Source organism: Oryzias melastigma, linkage group LG4 (genome assembly GCF_002922805.2).
Source record: "Oryzias melastigma strain HK-1 linkage group LG4, ASM292280v2, whole genome shotgun sequence".
Lineage (NCBI taxonomy): Eukaryota > Metazoa > Chordata > Actinopteri > Beloniformes > Adrianichthyidae > Oryzias > Oryzias melastigma.
The window spans coordinates 8849510-8877334 of record NC_050515.1 but is presented as its reverse complement, the minus strand read 5'-3'; the positions used below and the strand labels follow the sequence as shown (position 1 = coordinate 8877334).

The window sequence follows — 27825 nt, the reverse complement described above, 5'->3', positions numbered from 1 at the left end:
TTCTTTATCATAAACGATAAGGACATTTATTTTGTCAAGACTTGATTTACTTGATGTTTTAGATCCGCCTGCAGGAACATTTGTGTTAGAATGACCTTCATGAGCAGGACTGCGGCTGAACTAGTTAGGATGGTTAATGGCACGTTTGATGTGAAAGAAATGACAGAGTAATGCAATATTTAGAGGCTCTCAGAGGTCACAGACATAACAAGTGTCTTAGCAGTAAAAAAATAAATAGGTGGCATCAAATATGAATCTTGAATTAATTAGAGTGCCCACTGTGACAGCAGAAAGGAGGAAATGGGAACTACATGAGGAAAACAGTCAACAGTTAACACTTCATTTCTTTAAACTGATGAAAGCTGAAAAAGACCACTTAACCATTCACTTTTAAAATTAAAGTTTTGCTCCACTATTAAATGAAGCGGAGCTAAATTTTGGTTTTTCATGTAGCCCAGAATGTAAAAAGCAGGTTGTGCATAAAAATAGCTTTTAAAAAAGAGTTTTGTTCCCCTCTTGAAGCATTTACTGGAATTCATTTGTTATTTTTATGGTTCTTGGGGAAAAAAAAAAAAAAAAAAACTAGCCCCAGGGCCCTCAATTTATTAATGTGACCCTGCTTAAGGGAGATGCACGGAGTTACGGCAGCCAACCATCTGGACACAAGCCGCGGTCTGATCAGCCTCGGTGGGGTCACCTGGAGGGGGGGTGCATGATGTTGAAAGATCCAAAACCCCCAGTGATCCCAGGGACATCACTGACGACGTGTTCAAAGGCGTCCCTTGATGTAGAGGCATCAGCAGATGTGTGCCTGCAAACCTTTTTCTTTTTTGAAGTAAAAGAAATAAGGTTAATCTTTAGAGGAGAAAACTGACCGCCTGATCAGAGGGAGACGGTGTCCTTTTCTAAAGTTGGGCTGACTGAAGATGATCGCTTTAAATCCGCCTCACTGGATTGCAGCACCCATAGGATAAGTGCTAATTGGGGTCAGATATTTAATACCCATTTCCACATCTTTTACTATATCATGCATATGGCATCTGGAGTCTACGCACAGTCGGAATGGAGAATTCAGGACAGTTGAAGGCATTCAATTAAATTTAAACTGTCCTGCTGTGAGTAAACTACTTGAAAATTAAAAAAAAATGGTAAGGATTAGGAGATTAATCTTGTAACAGCGAAAACAGGTGACAAGAACTCAAGAGTTTTACATACTGGAATTTTTAAATGTCTCACACTGAGTTTAAATAAACTAAGACCCACAGATGGCTTACTTTATATTAGGGATGTAATTTTTTATTTTTACAATTTGATCTTCGATATCGGTTCATTTTTGAACAATCCGAATCAGTAACCTAGAATTGATCCAGGAGATCTTTAGCCAAAACTTCAACCATGGTGAGTCTCAGATGAATACCTAATGAACAGTTAGTTTTCCAGTGTATTGCAAGATAATGAAATGTAAATTAAATTTGTGTATTGTTTTTGTTACGCCCCCTGTGCGTAGACCTGACTTGTGTCCGGGGAACAAAGGGGACAATAACGCAAAATGGACACCAATAAAAATAAAATGAACACAGCAAAAATATAATTAGTGTGCTTGCTCAAAAAGAAGTATTGGTATTGTCCAATAATGATGTAATTGATTTATTTCATTTTGAAATGAATTTATAATGATATAGGTCGATTTTAATTGAGGAATATAAATTGATTCATCGATTAATCGTTACGCCACTTCTTTACATCATTGACTTAATATAAGAACTGGACTGACTCCTCCCCCTCCAATTCCAAATGAGACCCACTGGCTCCAAGAAGCCAAAATCCTATATACTTATATTGAGAAATCATCAACTTCTACTCAGTCATGACATTTGTCAACAACCATTCTTGCTCTGCTACTTTTAAATGTTTTAAAAATTCTATTCTATTAAATTCTGTAGTTCAAGTTATAAACGGACCAATCAGATTGCTCTAATTGATCTCATGTTGAATGTTTAAAATGTGTGATTCTCCTGAGCCTGTTTTCAAGTGGTAGGGGTGTGGACTTCCAACAAGCCCATTTATGATTGACAAAAGTGTTTGAAACATTGACTCAAACCAATTCGGACCAATCATTTCTTACTGACAATGTCTGGCTCCAACATGGTGACGTCCACACCCTAAAAAAACTGTGACTAAATTCACTTTTTTTATTGGAGTAGGAAGAAAGCCTTTTTCTATGGGTGACATCAAACTCACTTAGTCCAGTTTTCACACACATACTTTTCCATGCATCCTTATAAAAAAAATAAAAAATTAAAATAAACACTGGAGATTAAAACATTTTTTGTGTTCTAGTTCCCTTCATGTGGATTAGCAATATTAAGCAATAATGTGTAAGCTTTGAGTAGTACGCTGTTTCACAGTTTAATGTCTAAAGCTTTGACTTAATTTAACTGTAAAGTCTTCACTCCACAGACAAAGTTCATTATCCGTTTAAAAAAAAACTCAGTACTTTACAGTCATAAGAAGACGTTTGTAATTACAGGCATCATTGTCGCAATCTACTTCCAAAGTCTGGATTTGAGGGGAAAGCATTAACAAGTGTTCAGTGTTGGACAAACATCATCTTTCAGCAGTTCTGCCGCAGATAAAAAGGAAAAAAAAGGGAAAACATTTTAAAACAAGCCGGTTGACAGGTCAGTGGAAAACTTCTGCAGCATCCCTTGGTTTTGGCACTTGCAGCTCCAGTTTGTTCCTGTGAGCTGTTCACCTTTGCCCTCTGTGTAAATGTTTTATATTCTCTTCTGTCTTTAAATCGCTGTCTGCGAGATCAAGCATTGCTGCATGCCTGCTGTGATACTGTAGCTCAAAGCAACTTCTGCTGAAATACATTGTTAAAACTCTCCTCACACAGCAGAGAAGCAAAATCTACACAAAAACAAGGAAAATAAAAACGGCTTCAGCAAAAACATGGATTATGGGGTCTGTTTTTTACTGTTTTCACTGATGTTTAACATAATCCAAACTAAAACTGAGCTGTGTTGCTTTCTTTCTTTCTCTTGGTGCTTTTAAAATGTGATAATTTGTCATAAATTATTATTTTAAGAAAAAAAAATGTAGCCGGTCCCCCAGAAATGTAACATAAAAAATGTGTTTTTAGTGTGTTTGAAGAAGTCACAGATGCACAGGAAGGATCAGGTCACAGCTAACCCACAGAGGAAAAAGAAAAGGGGAAAGGGGAAGGCTAATGTGGAAACAGAGTGTCAGTGTGTTTCACCTTCATTAGCCGGAGTCACCACATGTTCATACCCAGCCTCAGTGTAGTTAACCACCTCAACTGCTGCCGTGCATAATGACAAAGTGCAGTAAAATGAGTTAAAACGGAGGGAAGAACCGCCGCAGAATATCAATCCCCATCAGTCTTTTATTGGCTTTTACAGTATTTTCATGGGAAAACAGCTAAGACAACATTGATTTATCTTCTGATTTATCCTCAAGGGACGGTGCACTCGCTACACTGAAGCGTTTATTTGGGTGGAATTTGGATCATTTTCGTGGAGAATGAGTCAGATTTTCTCATTTTCTAAAGCCATGAAACTCTTGTGAGAATAGTAATTTTCCTGTCTTTGTGACTTTGAAATAATTTTTTGCCTTAGTTCCCTTCTTTCTTTTATTAGACATTCAACAACCATTTTTTAATGGATTTGCTTTATGTTGTATATTTAACCGATTATTATCATTATTATTTTAATTAAAGAGAAGCACTTGTCCTGCCAAGCAGCTCAGTAAACATTATGAAAGACTGAGTGCCTGTATGTTTGTTGCACAGTTTTAATAACTGGGACAAAATGGACAGCAGCTCTTGTAGTCCGCTTTCAAGTAGTAGGGGTGTGGCCATCCAGGAAGCTCACCCCTGATTGGTGAGAGCGGTTTGCCTAGAAATGTTGACTCTGATCGACTGGAACCAATCTCTAATCACTGACAACATTTGACTCCAACATGTCCGTATTGCAAAAAAGTGGTGACTGAATTAGAGTAGATTAGAAATTGTTTATTTCAAGCAATCAATAAAGAATAATGAATGTGCAATCCAATCAATCAACAGAGGTTTACATCCATAAAGATAAGATAACTAGACATCAAATGATAGATTGCTTGAATGGAAGTAGAAGGAAGCGAACTTATATAATCCCACCCCGGCTTTACCCAACAATTTTCTTCACATGAATTATCATTTTCTGGATCATGACTTATGATCAGAAATTTTATGATAGTAATGGATAAATCAGGCTAGAATTAAGGTGTTAGAATGGTCTTTCCAAAGCCCTGACCTAAAGCCTATCAAGACGTTTTGCACAATGCTAAAGTAGCAGGTCCACGCCGGACAGCCAACAAATTTAACTGAACTGCATCAATTCTGTCAAAAGTTGTGGTGAAAGGCGGCCAGAAACCTGCCAGAAGCTTGTGGATGGCTACCAAAAGCACCTAATTTAAGTGAAAATGGCCAAGAGACTTATAACCAAATATTAGCATTGCTGTATGTATGTTTTTGACCCATCAGATTTGGTCACATTTTCAGTTGACCCATAATGAAGTCATAAAAGAACCAACCTTCATGATTGTTTTTTATCACTCTATCAGGAAAAAATCGGAGTTATAGAAATAACCGGAAACTCAAGAATGTCTTGACATGTTATTATTTATAAGTGTATGTAAACTTATGACCAAAACTGTGAAGCATAAAGAGTTTTGAGATGAGAACTTTTCCTAAAATTAGTGTTGTATTATTTTCCAGAGTAAAAGTCGCTATTTTTTTTTTTATATATTTTAGCCAGGGGTGTGACTTATACTCGAGGCAACTAAATTGTGATTTTTTTTTTTTAAACGTATATTCGTTATTTTTTCAATAGCAATCAGTTTCCCTTTAGCAGTTGTTTTCGCTATCAACCACTAGAGGGCGCCGTATTTTCTTCTGACTGTGCCAGAAGAAGAAGTGTGAGAATCTGATTGTTTTCCTCTTAAATGTAGACATTTTTCACATTTCAATCAAAGCATTATTATTCTTGTTTTACTTTTTGGCCATGGCAAATATAAAAGTGCAACTTATTCTCCAGAGTTGACTAATATAAAGTTTTCTTCTTCTTGATTAGAAGTTTTTTGCTCCTAAGACTTATAATCCGGAAATTTAGTAAATTCTGGGACTAAATAATAGGCAAAAAGTCTGGTCCATCAGAAAATTCAATTTGATTTTATTTATATATCACAATATCACAAACAGTTGTCTCATTTGGCTTCATACTGGTGAAGTAAAATAATAGATTCAAATAATAAAAGCATTTTTACTCACAAAACTGAAGCTTTAGAATTAAAACGGAAGACAAAAGTGATTGTGTTTTTCTTTGAGGTTACATAATGAGGTTTTTAGTAACAGTGCTCTGGTTTAGCTGGGTTAAAGTGTGCAATAAATGTGCCAGAAACCATCATCTACATTATTACTCGTCCAACTGAACTGCTAACTTGAAAAATATGACACTCTCAAATAGAAATATGATTCAAAATGACGTGGTTTAGAATTCAAATGTTGCATCAGACCATAATGGGTTAAAAAAAAAGCAGCAACAACAGCAAGTATTGGCATGGTGCTGAGCTGGTGTAGACGTGTTTATTGGTGAGCACTGGCTTCTGCATTTTCTGCATTTATTCATTCCTTTTTAATGGCAAAGCCTTTTATTGCTGCAGCTGTTGTTTTCCATGTCATCTGTGTTAAGAAATGAGAAAGCGTTCTTTCCCATCACTGGAAACATGACACCATTGTGATTTATAATCGCTTTGCATAATTTGAAAACATTTGGTCTCCCTACAAGATACCCTGAAATAAGCCTCCTCATTTAAGGTGGCCCCTGGGATGCAAAGCTGAGGACTAAATCTTTTCCACAAAGAAGATGTGGGCTGCAGACATGCTTGGCTGCCTAAGACTTGAGAGAGGCTATGTCATTAATCGCTAACTTTCATGAAAAAAAAAAAGTAGTAAAATTTTTCTTCTCTATATAAGTAAGTATTTTTCTTTGCTTTTTATGTACTGAGAGTTGAGGGTAATAAAAGGTACAACAGAATTTTTTTTGGTCATGTAATCCTCAGCCGTGACCTTCTGGAAATGTTTTTTTTTTTTTTTTCTTGAGCTGCATTTCCGCACAGATAAATCACTTGACACCTTTATAATTTGTGCTGCAGACTACAGAGATTTGCTTTTTCTGGAGGAGTGCAGTGCCTTTGTGTACTTAACCACATGCATGTTGATTTATCATCACACAGTAATTTCCGTAATTAGGCCAGTGATACATCTTACTTAATAAAACATGGAGAATTCTGCTACTGAAATGTACTTTAAACTGTTATTTTAAAACAACACGGCCAAATTCAAAGGCCATAAATGCCATTTATGTCGAGCCTTCTATGGTTTATTGTAGTTTTTGGTGCAGTACTGCTGTCTATTAAAAGAAAAAAAAAGAAAAATGACTCCTGCGATTACTTTGTAAACGCTTGCACAAAAGCGCAACAGCTCAAGGGTTGTTTCAAATGTTCCTTTTCTCCTTTCTTACCCTATATTTTAGAAGCAATTCGTAGATACAACAGTCCCAATCTCCTCTGGGGCGTGCCCCAGATGAAACAAAGCATACACCTCAATAGGTCTCCAGGGGAATTGCGGCTATCTGACTAGCTTTTAGAAGACTGACAAGTGAGCATTATTTTTCAGAGGAAAGTGGCAGGCAGTCCCTCATGTGATACCAAGGCATGTGAAGGGTTGCTCTCAATCGTTGTCTCTTCGCGTCTCTGTCTTTTTTTTTTTTTTAACACCTCTGCTATTCAAGCAGGCCTCTGAGCATTTAAATGATCAGAATTCTGCAGCATGGCTGTCTGCCCCCGTGCTGTCAAATTTGGACGGATATGTTTCAGCAAGTGAAAGAGGTAGGCTTGGATGATAAAACACACAGAACGGCACGTGGACACGCACACATACACACCGAGATTTGCCCGCGTGGCCGGCGTCGCTTTTCAAGACAAGCGAACGCCTCTCGGCATACCCAGCAGTTGAGCCGGGCAGAAAAGTGGAAAAATGTGCTCCTCAGTGGAGATGCAGTCAATCATACAGCTGTCCAGAACCACTAGCTATCTGTTCAGTTGGAGACTGGAGGGCAAAAGGCCACCGTCTTGCTGTTGAACTTTCAGTCATTTGTCAAATCTAAGTCCAGAGTGAAAAGCTTTTTATCTTTCACTGTTTTACAGAGCATTATACTCTTAGGGTCTTTCTTTAGTCAAAGTCCTCCTTCAAGATTCAATTATGCTCCGTTCTTCTGTATGCTTTTAAACTGCGGGGTTGTTACGGCCCCAATGGGCAGATCGGGCTCAAATCTAGGGGGGAAAACAAAAATGGGAGCATAACAAAAACTGGACACCAGTGAGAAAAAGAAACACAGTTTATTAAATAAAGGAGTTCCCGTGAACCGAAAAGCAAAAGTGTGCTGGTTAAAACAATAAGACAAACCAAAAGGGACTGGAACTTTTGCCAAATAAGTCAGGGGGGACAGTTGACCCATCCAAGTCGACCGTCAGAGTCAGCAGTCCCAACTACCTAAAGAAAACAAACAAAGCCCGCAAATCAAGACTACCAAGGTTCAACCCCAAACTAAAAGGAAGAAAACATACCAGCACAACTCAAAGTAAAAGCCAAATTCTACACAACCTGCTGCTCTGCTCCCTGCTTGTCTTGGTGAGGCCTCGTCTGCCTTAAGTACCTGGCAGGTGAGCAGAATGGCAGGGTATGTTGAGAGTGCGGCACAGGACGTAACAGGTTCTTAGAGGGTTTTTTTTTAATCGTCCTCCAGTGTCTCTTTGGCTCAAGTCGGATCTTTACAAACCAAAACGTGCTGCACATATGTGCCAAAAGCCAAAATTAGATGGTCAACTGTGTCTTCAAATACAACTGTCCAATTTACAACGCAGCCATCTGACCTGAAACAATTCAAATATGTGCAAAAATCCTTACTGGGAGCATTTGGATAGTGCTGAGCACAGATGTCACTGTCAACACAGACTGATTAAGGCAGATAAGGAAAAAAAAAAAGCCACAGGCAGTCGTTGTTATTGACAACAGCATAGTGGGCCTCTAGTGAGTCAAAGCTTGCCAATTTTCAGAAAACACACACACACACACTTCATTCAGCTAGACAAGATCAGTCTATGACGCGTCTGTCTGCTGGCAGGAAGGAGAAATGGTTTCTTCCACAGCTCCTGTTGCTCATCACCTGAATAAAATATGTTTCCACGACTAACATTCCATTTAACTCTTTGATATCAGTTTTCAAGATATTTAAGTAAAATAAACAGGGCCAAGAACGAAGAACTGTCAGCCTTTAGTTCACAAACAGCAAAAATGTGAGTCAATTAAAGGTTTTACAATATAAAAACATTCCAGAAGGCAAACCTCTGACTTGCAGCTAATATAATTTATAGAGTAATAAGATCAGTTGTGTCTCAAGTCATAGGAAAACAAAGAATGACACTGAGGAGTCGGGAATGTCTGCATCTGCCTGTCTTCTCCTATTTATATCAGTCTGAGGAGAAATGCCTTGTGAAAAGGAGATACGCTCCATGAAGGCAGCCTGCTGCCAGAAAAGATGGATGAGGAAATGTTATCATTTTACTGACATATCCGGAAGCAGCTATTTTTATTTTTATCTTAATTTTTATTGTTTTTTTTTAGATTTATTCCAAAAGCTTAGTGAAATCTAAGCATCCATCTCACATGACGGAATTTAATTTTAGGATGTAATTCTGGGCTTGGGATGGTGTTTTCTAGGTGATAAGTCTTTTAAGAATTCTATCTCATAATCTCAATTAACATTATCTAAAATATTGCCGCTGAGTTTAAGTAGAAATCTGATAGCAGCCCTAAATTTGTCCCCAGTGATCACCCAGTCCTGATCTGACCATGTCTTATGGAAATTATTTAACAAATTACTCCTAATTAATCTTTATATCTTGATGGAGAAAATTTTAGGTCAGCAGAACGTTGCTTTACTTTATCCTTGAGACACCAGAACCCTCCTTATGTACAAAAATATCTATTGAATTATTGGTCATAAATAACTTCATCTGCGGAGTAAATCCTAAATCCCTGGATATGTCATAGAATCATCTTTTTTTGGCATGTGCGCGGGATTCAGAAGAGACCTTAGAGTGTTGAAGGAGGATATACGAGCATTACGATGGCTACGATACACAAAATTGACATTCTGAAAATGTTATGTTCTACGGATTTTCGCAGGAATGAAATTGAACAAATCAAATAGTCTGTATCTGGACTCGAGCATCTAAATCCACAGAGCACTTTTCAAACTATTTGGATAAAAGATGTATCACCATTTTTCTTTAGAAGTCCCTTCCCTTGTAACCTTGTACACTTGTGATGAGAGAGATTGAGTTTGGTTGAAAAGTTCAGCTTTGTGGACGTTTGGAGTCTGGGTGTTAAAATCGCATCTTTTTTTATGTTTATACATTTATCTGTTTTTAATGTTGAATGCATTTGCTCAAGTTGCAAACAGCTGAACTGATTGTTGACAGACCTTAGATTAGGGGACAGCAGCAGGAAGCCTTGCTATCAATGTATGCAGGAAAACCTGCAAACAAGATGAATCCTTTTGTCGCTGGCTGGCAGAAATGTCCTTCACAGAGTGTAATTCACAAAATAACCCACAAAGGAAGCAAGGTCTGACATGACTAATCTCTTAATTCTTTGACAAATAGATAATATGCAGCAAAAAGGGGATGGAAGTTGCAGAGGCATTTCATTAGCTTTACTGTTAACCCATCTCCATTCCAAGGACATCAAATGCTGCTTTTCCTGTCACAAAAGCTGGTTGCTTTTCTGAGATATGCTCAAGGTGTCTTTGGCTTTGGTGATATTGTGCTGCAATTGTCAAAATGTTGATGCTGGAAGCAAATACGGCATTACAAACGAGTGCTAACATTCACACAGAAAGTGCAGTAAAGCAAAGTAAACACAAAAACACATGTATTTACAGTTTATGTGTCTGTATTTGTGATTTTAGCCCTTTTTTTCCTACTCAACTGTAAGTTGAAAACATCTGGTTTATTTTGCTTGAAGCCTCCACACATTCCCATCTGAAACATATTTCTTTTCTGGTTAGTTATTTAAACTAAATGTTTGATGCATATACCTGCGACTCAACTATAATTTGCATCTTCAATATGAAGTTAACTGGAGAGGGTTTGGACAAAAAACGTTTCTCTTTTCTACATCTTTTATACCTTGTTGTTACAACAAAACATTTTGATCATGTGTTTGGTCTTCTTCAACTTGAGAAGACAAGTGAAGGTTTTCTGTTTGTAGATCAAGAGAGAGTCGCTCAAAGAGCCAAAATTTAAATGGGATCCCGGTCTGCAGGTCAAATCCAATATTTTTTTTGCATGTTATGAAATAAAAGGAGAAAATAAAGAATGTGGAAGGTAGGACCAGGGTTGCCTACCCCTGGTCGAGAGACACAGAAGCTGTGGTTTGTGAGGAAGGCAGGGAAGAACATTGGAGTCCAAGGCGTGACAGTTGTACGACAATGGTGCTGCTGGACTACGCAAAAGATTAGCTTTTAGCTTCTTGTTCATTGCTGTGGACAGATGAAGTTAGACGGGAATGTCTTCGGATCATGACGTTTGCAGATGACACTGTGGTCTATAGTGAGAGCAGGAAACAGGTAGACGAATATCTAGAGAGCTGGAGATTTGCACTAGATAGGAGAGGATTGAAGATCATCCACTGCTGACCAGAGATACTGTGTAAATGAGAGGGACAGAAATGGAACGGTGAGGTTACATGGAGCAGAATTGAAGACGGTGAAGGACTTTAAATTCAACAGGCTAAACTAGGCAAATACAAAGTCCTGCCCTTGGTTAAGATATGGGCCACGTTGAAATTTCTAATGGCCCCCCAGACACTTTAAAAACTGTGTACGATTTCATAATTGTGGTTGGCTAAATTATGTTTATATAATGAACATGAAGAAGCACCATCAGATGGGAAATATATATGACAAGATAACTGGGAATGAATGCTGCAAAAATTTTGAGAAACTAATTTAGATGCATTTGTTCTATGTAAAGAAATTCTAAGCATGCAATTGCAATAAAATGTTCATTAAATAGATCATTTAAATTGAATGTTATTGAAATAGTTAAGTGTTAGGCATTCATTTTCCCATGGCCCTCTTTGCAAAAAATCCTCCAGTCTAGAGCAATATAGTGTGAGAAAGAGTGCAACCAGGTTGGAATGCATTGATGATGCACTCAGGTGGGATGTCAGCAAGAATTAAAGGAAAGTTGTAGAAAACTGAGAGCAGCCAGGCTGTTGGTTCAGCAACAGTGGCTCTGAGAAAGAGAGATGGGACAAAACTTGTATAAACCTATTTTTTATTTGAGTACTGAAGGTGGGATCCCAGTTAACGATAATGATAATGGTACACTAGTGTCTTAATTTTTATTTGTGGTAGAAATACATACTCGCATAAGTGAATAACCCATGCTGCCATGATTCTAAAGAAGTCCACTTGTTTAAGTTGTTGAAAGATTTTTCTGCCCTGGTACTTTTGCACCATTGTACTGACAGTCCATCTTCCATTATAATGGAAATGTCATGAAACAGAATTTCTCTGTGGTAGTTAAATGAGGTGGAGCTGAACACGCCGTTTTGCAAATTACGATCATTGCAATTAATTTTCTGATTATTTTCCCAGTTGATACAGAAACTCTGAGAATAATCTCTGAGCGGAAAGAGACCAATTACAATTCAAATTGAAAAATACTTAATTATTTCCAGAAGGCAAACTAGTGTTCTACATTTACATTTAGTTATTTAGCAGAGGCTTTTATCCAAAGCAACTCTTAGTTTTTTTTTCATTTCATTTTATTGATGATAATTTAGAGCTAAATTTCTTGCCCAAAGACACAGTGACTGTCGAGTTTAAGAGTTGCCAAACTCACACACACCAGTTTAACTCACTAAGCAACAACTACCTGGTTTGCAGCATACCTAGTCTGTGCTTTAACTCATGAAATTTAGTCTAAAAAACACATTTCATTTAAGAAAAACAGAAAAAACTGAAAAAAATATTTGTACTTATGTGATGATGAGAGTCAGGCTCATGTTTTGCAGACTAATTTAGGAAACTTAGGGAGTTTATATCTGTCTGCATCACAAAGGACATTTTCTTGTAATTCCTATGTTGACTAATTCTAGAATCGCTACAAGTTTCTGCTTCTGCTGCATTGCCCCCCTCCCGTTCTCAAAGTACTGTTGTGGTGATCACCCTAATGACTGGACCATCGAGTTGCAAATTAAATCTGGGTCGTAAGACAGGGCAGTGTTGGTGTACTTCACATCTAAGGACCAGCCAGCCCTTGTCTGCAAGGCCAAGTCTACATTCAATTCAATTCAATTTTATTTATATAGCCCAAAATCACAAAGAGATTTGCCTCATTGGGCTTCAAAATATAAACAATTGTTAAAAACTAAACAGACTACATAAACTGGTTATCCCTGCCCTTAGACCCTCCCTCCCGGTAAGGAAAAACTCCTAAAAAACCTGAGTCAGGAAAAAAGAAGAAACCTTAGGGATTCCCACATGAAGGAGAGATCCTATCCCAGGACGGACAGGCGATACCAGAACAGTTAAAGAAAAATTAGCTTCTACAACTACGAATCTAAAAGTTCATTCAGATAAAGCTGAGGGACGAGTGATGATGAAGTCCATAGTCAAGATGAAGAGGAAGTGCAGTCCACGACCAGGAGGAAAGACGACCCAGCAGGAATCACTCTCACTCAGAGATGCAGGATGGTGTCGGGGGCGTGGTCCACGGCCAAGAGTGGGAGCGTGGGCGATCCACCGGGGATCTGAAATCTCTCCCGCTCCCCAGAGGAGAGTGGGAAAGAAGAACAACATGTGAATGGAACTGCACCAACAAAAGCATGGAGAACTAAATACAATAAATAATAAAGAATAGAAGAGAGGAGAAGTAGATGAGAATAGAGAACAGAACCCCAGAGCTGATCTGAAGAATAACACTGATAGAAAATCTAAATTTATATTTAAACGCATCAATATTAATTTATTAATCTAGCCTCACAAGGACCACATGAGAGGGAATATTCTCTGATTACTAGCTAGCCTGGCAGAACGCCTGTCCAAAGAGGAATGTTTTAAGGCTAGTTTTGAAGGTAGAAACTGTACCTGCCTCTCTGACATGAGCTGGGAGCTTATTCCATAGAACAGGGGCTTGATGGCTGAAGGTTCTACCTCCAACTGTACTTTTAGAATGGAAGTGCACATGGAAGTGCTTAAAAAAAAAAAAACTTCCAGAGGAGTTTGTTTCTTGGCTGATGATCTTGCTGTCATTGTGATGTTTGCATTCATGAATTGCAGATGTCTACCTTTATAAGACAAAAGACACTGTGCCACAATGATGAGCTCTTGAATCTAGTTTCCACTGGGAAGTCTGGTTTGATCTGGTATTTTTAGCATTTCCATTGTTAAATGGACCCATTAAACAGTTCTGACCCATAGCTCTTGAGGACCCCCATCCGTTGTAGGTCCATAGAAAATAGAACGGGATGGTTGGGACGGAGACACTGTTGCCACCCACGAATTTGCAGAAGGTGATGACAACATTAGAAATCACCAGTATCGTGCTAATCTACCAATTCAGTTTTCCTCTCTACAGCGGTATTCTTCTTAGCCATCCGCAATCTTTTATCTTTTAAACAACATTCAATTCCTGTTATACATATAGTACAAAAAGTAAAGAAAGAGAAAGATGCTGGATGACCCCCATTGTTGTTGCTTTTCTAGTCGTTGCACGACAGTGCAATGGCACACTAGCAGTCTACACCACGCATGCGCCGTGAAAACAAACCTCTAAGAGGAAGCAAAGCTTAACTGAGTGGAAACACTCACCAGAATTAACTGGTCTGTCCTGTACTACGCCTCCCATACCAGACTGCACGGTGGAAATTAGGCTTTGGACTAGTGGAGGGGACTCTTCCGTGAGCAAATTTGTGCAGTCTCTGGGATTCTAGTCCTTTACTCTACAGAACAAGTGACTTCTCTTGCCAGAGCACAGGGGACAAAGGCGAGGGTATGCTTGTAGAGTGGACAGAACTCACTCATCAAGAAGTGCAGTTCTGCCAGACATGCACTGTCAGTTTTGAGAAGTGGCACTGACAATAAATGTTCTATTCATTTTGCTGCAAATATGTTCAAGTAGCTTTCATTACTGCTACATGTTCCCAGTGTCTTCAGGGTGTACGAAATGTCACTTTCTGCATCAGACTTGAAGAAGTATAGCAGATGTAGACTCTTTTGTAGCGTATTAGTGATATATTTACTGTCCAGATAGTGAACACTTAGGTCAATTTCATTCTTTTATCATCACTAACTCTTTTTCAAACTTGTTTAAACATCTCCACAAACTCAGAGATCCTCTTTGTCTTCTATATGTAAAGAGAACTCAACTGTTCCCGCAGCATCATTCAACGGAGGAGTCCACCAGTTCTCTGCAGTCTTCAGGCCACCACTGATGCAGATTCATGAAGGTGAGAACAAAAACAATGAAAGAAATGAAAGAAAATCGTACATTTTCTTTAGTTTATTGTGTCAAAGAAAAGAAGCAGTCCATTGTAAGGTTGACTAAAATCTAGATGATCAATGGTCACATCTGTCATGTCTAATGCTGACATACGATTGATTTGGTTGCAAATGTTGGAGAAATATTTTGAGAAAATTGTTTCATGCTGAAGGAAACTACCTTGTTCACTAAAAACAAATTATGTCAATTGGCTTAGGAAGTTAGTACTTGAAACAGGGCAAAAACAGAATTTTGAAGCTCTCCAAGGCTACATATCTTGTAACTGATAAAAAAGCAGTGACTTTCAGCCTAAAAAAGCATTTGATGTTTATATCTGCTACCCTGAGCGTCTGACTTGTTTTCTGGGATTCTTTTTCAACTATGCTAAAGAAAAAAAAATGCTTTTTTGACAGAACATAAGTACATCAACAAACTATCAGTAGTTCTAAAATATATATTACTTCAAACCAAACAAATGAATGACATTTGACAGGGAAAATGTTAAGATATTTTAACACAGGAGTGAACCATTATAATTCCCAAAGGCCTAAAGGAAAATGGTAACCAGATGAATCGGCTGCATTTGGGAATTGGTCACTAGGTTAATAACTGCAAGCAAGTGGAGATTTTGTAAGTTTAAGCACCTTAAATATAAAGGCATGTGGTCAAAGGGAAAAGCGGCTTTAGAGAAGCTGTTCAAGTGAATGTAGGAGGGCTCAAAAGGTCTGGATCTTTCTACAGGCTTCAAAGAGTCTTCACAAGAGAAAAAAACTTTTAAGAAGGATGACATTCTTTTTGGAACTGGACACCTCAGCAGGTTCACCCAGAGATCAGACTTTACAATGCTGAAGGAAATTGCATAACCCATAAACTGATCCCGGGCTCTGCTTTTGTTTACCATTTTAAATGTTAGTGGTAGCACACTTAAAAAGCAGAATCAACCAGTATGGATTTCTTGTAAAAAGGTTCTCAGGAGAGGAACTAACATGGCACCAAGTGTTTAGAAAGATTGAAAAAGTTTAAGCTACAGTCTTAAGGAAAATAACCTTTGAACACACAGAACAAAAACTAGAATTTATATAAATGCACCGTGTCACATTTATTAAAAAAGGAAGATACAAACATCACAGCACACTGAACATGGCAAAAGTGCAGAATTTAGGTGAAGTTGTAAAGATATTTATTTTAGGGTTCATTGAGCCACTGAGTGAACCTTGATATCCTGCACAACCCAAAGTTTTTAACCAAAAGCTAAAGTTTATCCCAAAACCACTAAAGCAAAAAGTAAATAAATAAAATAAAACCAGTCTGTTCAAAAAAGCAAGCAAAAGGATGTTTCAAAATGTGTCAAAATGGCCCCTTTGTGTACTGCTTGCTTTGGGTTTGTTTATAATCTTTTATTATTTTCTATTATATCTGTTTGTTTTTCTGTTTATTATTATGATGGGTTTATCGTATCATCTTATTACATGAGTGTAGAATGTTTTTTTCTAGTATTTTTATTTGTTTTATGTACAGCACTTTGAGATAAAATGAATTAGAATTTGAAAATCTATTAAAGGTTAAGACCATTGACATAAACAAAGATGGACAAAACAAGGCTATGACATCACTAATAGAAAATGCCGTATTTCAGGTTCCAATGAAATTAAGTCAATTCAGTCGCCATTTCTCTGCAGTACGGACAATTGCTCGATTTTGTATCTGATTGGCCAGTTTATAACTTGCGATAAAGAAAATATATCATTTTTTGGTTTTTTTAATAGAGGTCTATTTGGCTTCCTATTTGGAACACGAGAGGGGAGGGGTTAACCAGTCCATTGCTTATACAGTCATTGGTTACGACCTGTCTTCTTTGAAGGATTTTTATTCATTTCCGTCCCAACAGCTGCTGTTATGTTTGCACTACATACCTCTGTTTTATTGAAAAAAACTTTATAGGCTCAATCTGATCTTGCATTGTTGTGTGGATTTATTTAATAGTATTGCATCTTGACTCTAAGTGTGTTTTGCCTCACCGACTGCTCAGTAATCTGGATGCTTACTCCTGTTTTGCTGTAAAGAGGAGTTACCTGGGTGGAAATGCAGTGTGAATATTTCTACCTTAACATCCCTTGCTCATGTCATGGTGATTGTATGCTTGAAATGATGCACATAACTAACCTTGGAAGATGCAAAAAAAAAAAAAAAAAAAAGCAGCTGCTTTGTCTGGCCAGGGTTTGCCTTGGCTTTTATTGTTTTTTTATTCTCTCTGCTTTTCCCACTATGTTGACTTATGGCTGTCTTATAAGCTTACCCTACAGTTGGATTTTGTGAAGGTTCTGCTTTATGAGCAGACCTCATGGTTCCTAATCTGACCTGGCCTGTTTTAATAAAACTGAGATTTACCTGTCTTTATAGTCGACCTTTGTCTGGGTGTGTTGCCTGGAGTAGATTGTCTCGAGTGCAGGTGCTTGGTATCAATGTCTATGTGGAGGGAGAGCTCTTCATAGTCAGAAGTTTAGACGGATTTCTTTCTATGCTTTGTTTTTTTTCAGTTCTCCAAATTGTTTAGGAGCCCACATCCTTCTGTGACCAGCGCACTGCATAAGCAAATATGGGAGTATGATTATTGTATAGTATTTCTAGGTTGTTGCAGCAGGTCTTTGATTTCCAGTGTTCAACCGCAGCAACAGACTTTGTTTATTTGCACCATTAACTGAGGGTTTCCAGCTTGTAAGAGCGTGGAGCAGAGGGGGTTGGTTTCTCAAGCGGTGACTTTTTGTATTTCTGGTTGGAGGTTTCCTATATGTTTGGGTGATGCACTTCCAGTGACTTCCAAAACATTTTTTTACGTGCATTCTCATGAATAAACTTCCCAAAACCTATACCTTACATGGTTGTTTATTTTGGTAAAGATTGGGAGTTTGTGGACAAGAGAAATCAAAGAAAGAGCATTATTAGCATGACGGGGCGACACTAAGGGGCTTCCCTACCAGAACTTGGATTGAACCCACCAGAAGATTTAAATAAAACTGATGCAGGATATCGATTAGAAGTGTGCCAAAATCCCTCATTACTTAGTAAAAGACGTATAGGGTCACATATACTTTTTAGTTGACGCTCTCCATAACTTGCGATGAAGAAAAAATATATATTTAAAAAAAATCTGGATTAGAACGAAGATGTTATAAGAAGAAGGTATCAGAGCAAGAATTCTGATTTAAAAAAAATAACTCAGGGAATAATTGTCAATTTCTTCTAAGAAGTTTATGGGATTTCGACCCATTGGAACCAGCAGGTACTTCCCTATTTGGAACACAAGAGTGGAGTGAATTTATGACCAATGCATCCACTTTTTTGTGTGACAAAACCTCCTGATTTACACTTAACTTTAACACAAAGCGGCGTTTCTCTATTTCAGAATCCGCTGGAATGAAGAGTTACGGTAGTAGAAAGAATCTCCACATCTCAGCTGAAGTTCTGACGTTAGAGGGTTAAATGCACAATATATTTGCACAACTGAATCCACATATTTCTGGTAATATTTGTGGCTTAGACTTGTAATATAGAAGTTATTTCTGCTTTTGTTTGCTGAGACTTAAAAGTAAGAAGACGGGGTTTAGAAACCAGTAAAGAACCAGAAGATGCTGTTTGTTTACTGCCCCCTTTAGAGAGCTCTCGGTGCAGGAAGGTCAGCTTTTCCCTCTTGTGCGTGCTGCAAAAAACAAAAATTGCAGAGTCTGTGCAAAGCAGGTGACTTTTCACATGTCATTAGGTTTGCTGGAAATGTTATCATACAATAATACGCTGTAAGGACAGAGACATTTATCACTCTGACTGTGTTGTCTTTTAAGTTATAAATGTTGTAAGCGTGTCGTATATAAGCAAAAAAAAAAGAAAAGAAAAAACAGCTGTTTCTCTCCTGCTGGGTTAGCATATACGGCATCAATCTGTTCACAGTGGGAAAATATTACGCAGTTGACTCGCATGAAGGCAAAGAAACAAACATGCTTGATATACATATCAAAGATTTCAACCAGTTGCTTATAGCACTGTGCCTCTCAAAGTCTTTGTTCTTTCTTTCTGTACTTCTCTTTCTATCTTTCTCCACATATGTAATATGTCAAAGTCCTATTTCCATGTCCTGGCGCCACTTATACTCAAGGCAAACACAGGGCGGTATGTGTTGATGATTGTCAGTACTGGCAATTTATCATCTGTCAAGCTTCTGTCCTCTGAGGAGGTAAATACAGCCGGTGAATTATGGTTGTTTTAGTCTGCAGGCGGAATCCCACATGACAGCCCAGCAGAAAGGCGCGACAAAATCGTTTATGAGGAAATAGTTTATCATGGCCACGGTAAACATTGTCCATCATATGAAAAGAGAAAAGACGAGCAATGGATTTACAACTCTGGTGTCCAAAATCCTGGGTCCAAGACGTTAAACATCTAAAGGGTGCACATGAAATGTATCTAAGTTAGAGAGAAATGTAGAAAAAGAGTTTTTTTTTAAAAGTTGGATCCTTCAGACTGAATACTGGTTAAAAAAAACATCTTAGAAGTAAAAAGCTTAATGCACAGCTTCTTTCTTAAAAAGTGTGACTGCTTTTTAACTTTACAGTTGAAGTCCAGAATTTTAAAAAAAAAAATTCTTAGTAAATTATTTAAAAAATGAGCTTATAAACATTTTAGCTGTTTTAATTCCTAGGCAGCAGTTTATCACTGTAAAAATGGAAAATTGGATCAGTTAACAAAAGCTCTGTAATCTATTACAATTCAAAATATTAGTTTTTATCTAATTAAATTTTTAAGTTGAGTCAACCATAAGACCAAAATTTTAATTTGATGAAACTAAAAAAATAAATAAATGTAACAAATTACAGAACCTTTGTTGATTGATCCATTGTTTCACTTTTTACAGTGTAATATTTTCTCACAAATAATATTTTGTCTATGAAATTACTTACAATTAAATTATACTTTATATTCAGTCTATTTTACTTATTTTGTATTTTACTCCATTTGTGTGCTGTACGGACGCTGGTACCTGAATTTCCCTGAGGACTTCCAAAGGTAATAATTAAGTATTTTCTATTCTATTCTATTCTATTCTAAATAAGAAACAGATTTTTTCTGAAACATCCTTGACAAACTTTTTCTTATCATTCCACAGCTTCCTACCACACACACGTTCATCTCCAAACCTGCTGTAATCTTAATTTTACTGTTTGAAATTCAACAGAATTCTTAAGTTTTCAACAGACCAGCGAAAAAAAGAATTTAAACATGTCAGGCTATGCCTCAATGCTGCAATTCTTAATATAACAATGTAATAAATTCACAATACAAGGTGGTAAAGTAATAAGGAACATTTAATGCCAATAAAGGTTGAAAAAGGTCAATGAAATATTGTGAAATGGGCCAAGAACTGTAAAATCTGTGGTCTTTTAGGAAAAAAAATCCAAATAAAGAGTCAAAAAAGTACTAAACAGACATAATTTCCCACTGACAAATCTGTTTGACTCGTCGTGATTAATGTCTGTTTGTGGATCTCCCTGTAACGCCCTTTGGTTTCAGAATAAACTCTTCATGCTTTTGTACACATAACTGTATATAAGCCCTCTCATGTTTGCTATTAGATGAGTCCAAGCACATGGCTTCATATGCTGACTGGTGCAAAGGTTAAAAGTATTGTTTCAAATGTCTGCGTAAAATCACAAACGTTTTTACTCACTTTCTGCATAAAACCTGCTATATGTCAAACATTTCTATGGACACACTGCAAAAAATGGAATCTTCAGAAAGTAAAAAGGCACTTGTTTCAAGAAAGAAACACTATAAGAAGATTCCTTTACAAGCTTCATCAACACAAACAATTCTTATTAATGTGTTTATAGGCTGTAAGACATTTATTACCACTATAAGCCGAAAGACGTTTATTAACATAATTAATAAGATTCATTATCATTTAAAGTGAGGCTATTGTCTCCAAAAGCTTTATTAATAAACTGCTTACAGACTTTACAAATGTATTAACTACTCGTGTCAACATTATATTGAGAGTTTTGCAGCACCTCATTTAAATTGTTATATGTCTATTTTGTCTTTTTACTATAATAATAATCGTAAAGAAATTAAGTAGCTGCTTTTCCATTACACATATGCACAAACTTTATCGAAATCCTAGAAAATCCTATGAAATCATATTTATGCGAATAAACACAAACCAACTCGTGCAATAAGTCGTTCAATAACACGACGACGGATGTGAATAATATTTGAATTCACAGCAGATATATATAAATTTCTGCTCTGACACCAGCGCTCAACATCATCTATCAAAGGAGACGTTGGCGTCTTATTCAGCGGTGAGCTACGTAGGTGTGGCTATGGATGAATCGATTTTGGGAAATTGTGGTTGGTGATTTTAAAGAGGAACTGTGGATCCAACAATTCATCTTGACATGCTTAACTTTTGATGAGCTGTGTGATGCTGTGGGACCTCACTGTACAGCTAAGTTGGTCACATGACTCATATAATTTGAAAACGTTTTTACATTTCAGTTTTGGGAAATATGTCGATTTCCTAAAAAACACCTCCTCCAAGCGCAAAAACATTTTTTTCTTTTTAGGCCAAATTATTAATGCAAATCCAATTTGCACAATTTCCTAGTCGATAAAAACACAGCTAGTGACTAGAATGTTTTCTCCTAAAATAAGGAGTCTTGGTAACATTTCTTTCCTGATTGGCAGACACTTTGCTTATTTAATGTTTTTATTTTTATTTTTATTTTTTTAAAGAATTTTAGAAAGGAAGTCTGATTTTGCAGTGAATCTCATTTCAGCAAAATCTGGAAGTTAAAAAAATCAAATTTTCTGACAAAAAAAGATTGAAATAAAATAAAATAAAAAAAAATGGTGCTCTACCTCATAAATCTGTAGTAAAATTTAAATTAAAACTCATTTTGACCATTTTAAAGAAATCCATCTCTTTTGCCACATTTTTTAAATTGTACTTTAACCCTTTAACACCTGAGGCGTTACAAGTGACGCTTAAACATAAAATCTTTAACATATTGTAACTTTTTAACTGTTAACATGATCAACATGATTCCAGTAGATTCTCAATGAGAAAAGAGGCGTGTTAACAATTAAAAAAATTACAGTAAATCAAAGAAAGTAGAGACCGAAGCTCCAGTGTTGAAGAGTTAAACTAAGCACACTTCAAGTTTTTTTGACCAACAACACAAAAAATCCGTACAAAGTCATTTTTATGTTGAACTACTTTAATATTATTCTTGTGATGCACATTAGAACCACATTTTTGCATAGATTCATGATGTCAACAAAGGTTATATATAAACATAAGACATAGATAAGCATCATTAACCAAATATTTACTCTTTTAAAGCTGCAAGGGGAAAATACTTACTAGAATAGAATATATAAAGCGTTAAGTAAAGGTTTCAGCGACACACCTGTTACAAGTTTTGAGAGAACAAGCCAAACGGAAGGCGTGGGGGCAGCTGTAGGTCAACTCCACATCTCGCTCTGCAAAGTGGGCCAATCATTAACAGATCCAGCCCAGCTTTGTGTTAAATCTGGTCATGCTGCATTCCTCAAAGAGCCTTTAGGCCATCACAGCAAATGGCCCCCATCACAGTGAAATACATATGTGGCTATAAGTGTGTGGGGGGGTTAAAACACTGCAAGTTTTTTAAAAGCTTAGCAATTGTCACACTTGTGCATTAGGAATGTGCAGTTGTCACGCAATCTGCCAGCAGAAAAAAAAAAAAAAAAAAAAAAAATCATGTTGGTCGAGCAAATTGCTGCCTGCAGCATCTGCAGCAGGAAGGTGTTTGTCATGCTGCGTTACAGTGCGGCCCATTCTGACAGCTAAAGTTAGTCATCACTCAACGGAGAATTTTATACAAGTTGTGAAACGACAAAAGCTTGATAGGTTTTGTCTTAATCTCTCTTTTCCATCTTTACAATAATGACTCCCGCACTCCCTTTTTTCTCACCCAGTTATTTTGGCCTCAAAAAATTACCTTCACAGCTATTTGCTTTGGGAAAAAAAGCAGGTAGTTTCTGTTTCAACAGTTTGACTAATAACACATTGAAAACCATCTTTGACACTGTCAAAGTCTGGAAATCATATTTCAGGTGAAGAAATCATTTATGACGACGGAGGCCAATCAGGAAGTGACCCAGAAATGTCTTTGTAGGCGTTACTGTTGACTGTCAGCAAATGGTCTTTTCAGGAGTCAGAACCACTTTATATTCCATTTGGTGAATAAGAGCAATGATGCATCAAAGTATTAAGAGTGCAACTGTCTAAATTGAAAATTAAAAACAATTTCACAACCTATTTCACACCATTTAAGTGTTGTTTTTTCTTTCATGTTGTCTCACCCTTAAATGTTAAAAATCAAAACAGACACAATCGCTGTCATTCTTGGTGATTTTGAAACTTGAACAAGACAGTACTGTCTGCCTGGTGAAGATCCAGTGGGTCCTTATCAAGTTTCCAGCCTAAAAATCACGTGTCAAGAGTTTCTTTTAGATAATTTAGTCCAAATGGCTGCTCATTAAACCAAAAATAAAAAAATAAAGATGAATCATGTCAATTAGGTCCATACATCCGTCCACATCCACTGAGTTTAAGCTACCTGATTGTGGTGATGGTGGTCTCGATTCTCAGGCATCAGACTGGTTTAAATTAGACTATATTTTCACGGATCAAATGGAGTAGAAGTTTGCATTTTGAGCTTCTGGTTTCTGAAAATCAATTGTTAAAATACAAGAAATGTAGTTTAAAAAGTCTAAAACATATTAGATATTTTAATATACAGACAATGAAGATTCAATTAAACAAAGTTGTTGTTTAAGAAGTCGTTTCTGATTTCCTAAAGGGAACACCACATGATTTTTTTCCCCCATAGAATGACATTTTAACGCTCAATCCAGGTTCCGATTATCTTCAGAACAAAAAGATTTGTCTGTTTTTCTCTACAGAAATCCTCATTTATTGGGTATTTTTTTAAGCTTAAAAGAACATTTTCTGTGCTAAAGTTTCTGAACAAATGCAGCCTGTAGGAAAACTCCTTTTTTTTTTTTTTCTTTTTTTTACAGATTTTCACAAATCAGCAACTAAATCTGATTGAATCTTCACTCTCTATAAAATGTAAAACGTGATGAAGATTTTCCCTTTAACATCAAAGTGGAGGCTAACAAGTCAACGTTAGCTTTAGCTGTGGCTGACTTTTAAGGTGGCACGGATAAATAAAGCAAATTAAAATAATGTAACCATCGAATAACTGGTATTTTCTTAATAATAAATTGTGTGTCCAACTTTATTATCCACAAAATTCTTTTATTAGTATTAGAGCGGCTTCTGCAACATGAGAACAACCGTCTCAATAATTCTGTGCGTCGAGAAAAACTCCCGGTTTTGTCTGTAAACAGCAGCTTTATCGTTCTTTAAAGGTGAGTTATTGTTCTTCTGGCTCTTTTCTCTTTAAAGAAACGTTTCAAATACTTTTTATTGTTTGGTTTTTGTTAGCTTTTGGCTACTAGCTCAGCCGTGCACTTTGAGACCGATGTGAACAGAATCCGGCAATTTTTCAAAATAAAACTTCCTTCAGGATAAAAAATAGACTAAACAGAAATAATATAAGTTAGTGCATGTATTTCTTTATTTCTGTCTGCAGCCCGGTACCAAGTGACCCATGGATTGGTACCGGCAACCCGGGTTGGGGACCACTGCCATAGCAGATTAAAAAGCAATTCCAGTTCACGGTATGGCTGTGATTTGTACCAGTTTGTAATCCAAACAAAAACACAGACTTTTATATATTTATTTATATTCTGAAGGACAAATTAAATTACCATTTCTCCTCCTTTTTACTACTTCTTAGTAATTTCATTTGTTTGATTTTCTTTTTTTCAGATTCTATACAAAGCAAGATTTTCACCGTACAAAAAGTGCAACCTTTTATTTTTCTTACCAATGTATTTAATTGAGTATATTGTTAACATGCTTGATCACAAGAGTTTTAAATTTCTTTATAAAAAAGCGTCAAACATAAAAGTTGGCTAAATTATTGTGATTTTTGTGATTGAATTAATATTATCCATGTAAGACACTGAGCAGCTTTCTGGGTTGACTTTGCTTTTGCGTCCTAGTGTATCATTCTGCACTCCACTTGTGGGTTTCCTAAAAATATAAACTCTGCTCACAGTCATGTTCTAAGTTTTTAATGATACAATAAACAAACCCAAACCAAAAATATTTGTTCTAGGTTACCACACAAACTGAAATAAAAGTTAGATAACTTGTTGACTGCGTATTGTAATTTTAGCATCATAAGGGTTCTAGTTTGTTTTGAGATTTCAAAGTTTTTTGACAACAAATCTAGACGGGGATCCCTGGTGGTTTCTATTTTCTTTTGGGGCCTGCAGTTGACGACGTTGAACTTACAGTATGTGAAGCTCCAAAACGTAGAAACGGGGAGTATGTGGATGCTCTTTATGCAATCAAAGGTTTTTCATCAGGCTCCTCTCTGTAAACATTGGTATCCTTGAGTAAACCACACAGTGATTAAGAGCAAGCTGCAGTTTTCACTAAGACTTTCAACTTCTGCCAAAAGTTTCCGAATGATCAACGGAGGCATGTTGTTTTCCTTCCCTATCTTGATAGATATTCATCAGTGGCAGAGTATCCCCTTCAGTGATCGGCTCTTGGCTCCAGCCTGGTAATCCGTGCTTAATTACAATGTAGTCGGGCAGTGACAAGTCCAAACTTTATCTGCTTTTTGCAGATACTGTCTCAAAAAATGACTTCATGGTGTTGGACCGAGAATTGTTTTGGTTGAGCGTTTGAACATGTGTGCTTCTGCGAGTGTGTATTTAAAATGAAACACACTTTGGCACCATGTGAGAGCGAGTGGTTAACAAGAAAAAGAAGACGAAATCATACAAATGACACTAAAAACAAATATGAATCTAATGTATGCTGAGCCGTGCCCCACAACCTGCTCTTTCAATCAATTTGGACAAAATGCTTCACTGATCCCACAGAAATGAGCATCTAATGTTGCCCTCTGACCAGACAGTGTTGGCGTGTCTCTCATGCAGACGTTCATTAAGATTAACGCTGAGATTCACTTTAATCTACTTTGTCCAAATGAGGGTGAACTGAAGTGAGGAGGAAATAGCACATATATAATCACAGTGTTTAAAGAATTCAATATAAGGAGTTTAGCATTATAGGAACACTTGAGTATCTCATTTTTCACAGTTGTTTGGAGTGAAGCAAATATTTAAACACCCTGTGATTTTGTAAGTTATCCCACTTAAAAATCATGGAGGGAACTGCAGTTTTCATCTGAGCTGCATGTCCCCTGAGAGAGACTAAAAATCTGGAAATCACATTAAATATATTTATTTTTTAATAAGGTTTTTGTATACTACTGGTTCATAAGTATTTGAACATCTGTCTGTCAGGTAATTCTGACCCTCAAAGATCTGTTAGTTAGCCTTTCAACCACATGTGTCGAAGTCAAGGCCCGGGGGCCGGGTCTGAGTCTCGACCGGGCTGGGTGATAACATATTGCAACACACTCGTTCCCAAGTCATCACATGACTTTTGGTTAAGGACCCTTCATGTCAAAAATTGACGTTCTGGGTGTTCCCCGCTCGTCGTTGTTTGACGTCCAATTAAATCAAGGCTTCCCAACCTCCAGGCCGCAAACAGTTACCCATCCAGTACTGGGACGTGGACCGCAGTGATATCCTAACCCTATCCATAACTCGGTACCGGACAGTCAGTGCCGGACGTGGATCAGTACTGGTTCCGGACACATTACCTGAAGTAGACCAGGCTAGGGATAAGGTACCAGTACTGGCAGCGTCCCAAGGTTAAGTTAAGTTTTAAAATGTGGTTTTCCAGAAATGTTTACCCTGTTCTGCCCGCAATCTAAGTTGTGTTTTGGATTTTGGCCCCCTGTGCGATTGAGTTTGACACCACTGCTTTAACAGTCCACCATTTGCTGCGTAAACACACCCGTTCACCCCATGCAATCGGTAATACTCCAACTACTAACAAGCAAGGACCAAAGAGCTGTCCAAATACACTGGAGACAAAATTGTAGATCTCAACATGGCTGGGAAGGGCAATGGGGGCAATTACTAAGCAGTTTGATGAAAAAGTTCCATGGTTGGAGCAATTAATAGAAAATGGAAGAAGCTATACATGGACTGTTGAGATCCCTTGAACTGGGCCTCCATGCAAGATCTCACTTTGTGGGGTCTCAATGATCCCAAGAAAGGTGAGGATTAGCCCAGAACTACACGGGAGTAGCTGGTCAATGACCTGAAAAGAGCTGGGACCACTGTTTCCAAGGTTACTGTAGATAATACACATGGTTTGAAATCATACATGGCACGGGTGGTTCCCCTGCTTAAAGCGGCACATGTCCGGGCCATTCGTAAGTTTTCCAATGAACCAGAGGATTCTTGGGAGAAAGTCATGTAGTCAAATGAGACCAAAATATAACTTTTTGGTCCTAATTCCACCACCTGTGTCAGTCTCTAACAGTAGACATGCACCTAAGATGAAACTCCACTACAAGACGCACATCTGACAAAATGTGCCAGATGTGCATCTTTATGAGGTTTGTGTTATTTGTAACAGAATTGCGGTTCATTTGGCTAAATGCAGGCAAGAGCTTGCAGATTTTAAGTCTTTAACGACCATAAGAGGAACCATCCCACTGACCTAAGTATCTTGGTTAGCCGTGGTTTGTGGTGGGAAGATTCATTCAGGCAGAAACAGGCAAATCTTGGGTCTATTCTGATGAACGAGGCTGCAGCCCACCCATCTGCAGCTGCGGTGGTTACATTCTGGATCCCCTGCTTTAACACTTGTGGATGGACAGTGATGGTCTAGCAGCTCAGCAATTACAGAATATTCCCTCTCACACAGTTTTCTTTTTTTTTTTTTCCATCACTCGATACAGAGAGCACAAGTGAAGAAGTACTTATAGAACCTAAATAATCCTGAGACTTCTTGGAAATCCTCTGGCAAAAAGGCAGCACAAGAAAATGGCAAATCACATTTTAGAGAGTATGGTGCAAATCTATTTTCAGGTTTGTTTCCTAGAA

General features: G+C 37.4%; 1 long non-coding RNA gene across 2 annotated transcripts in view; it reads left to right on the top strand.

The window, feature by feature from the left end:
- LOC112150758 overlaps positions 1–24899 on the top strand; it is a 30356-nt gene extending 5457 nt beyond the window's left edge. Inside the window, exons 3-5 of one of the 2 annotated variants that reach the window (XR_002920009.2) lie at positions 14555–14644; positions 24372–24459; positions 24611–24899. This is a non-coding gene — a long non-coding RNA (uncharacterized LOC112150758). The remainder of the gene's footprint in view (positions 1–14554; positions 14645–24371; positions 24460–24610) is intronic. The other variant, XR_004947734.1, reaches the window with a different exon arrangement.
- Positions 24900–27825: the final 2926 nt, after the last annotated feature.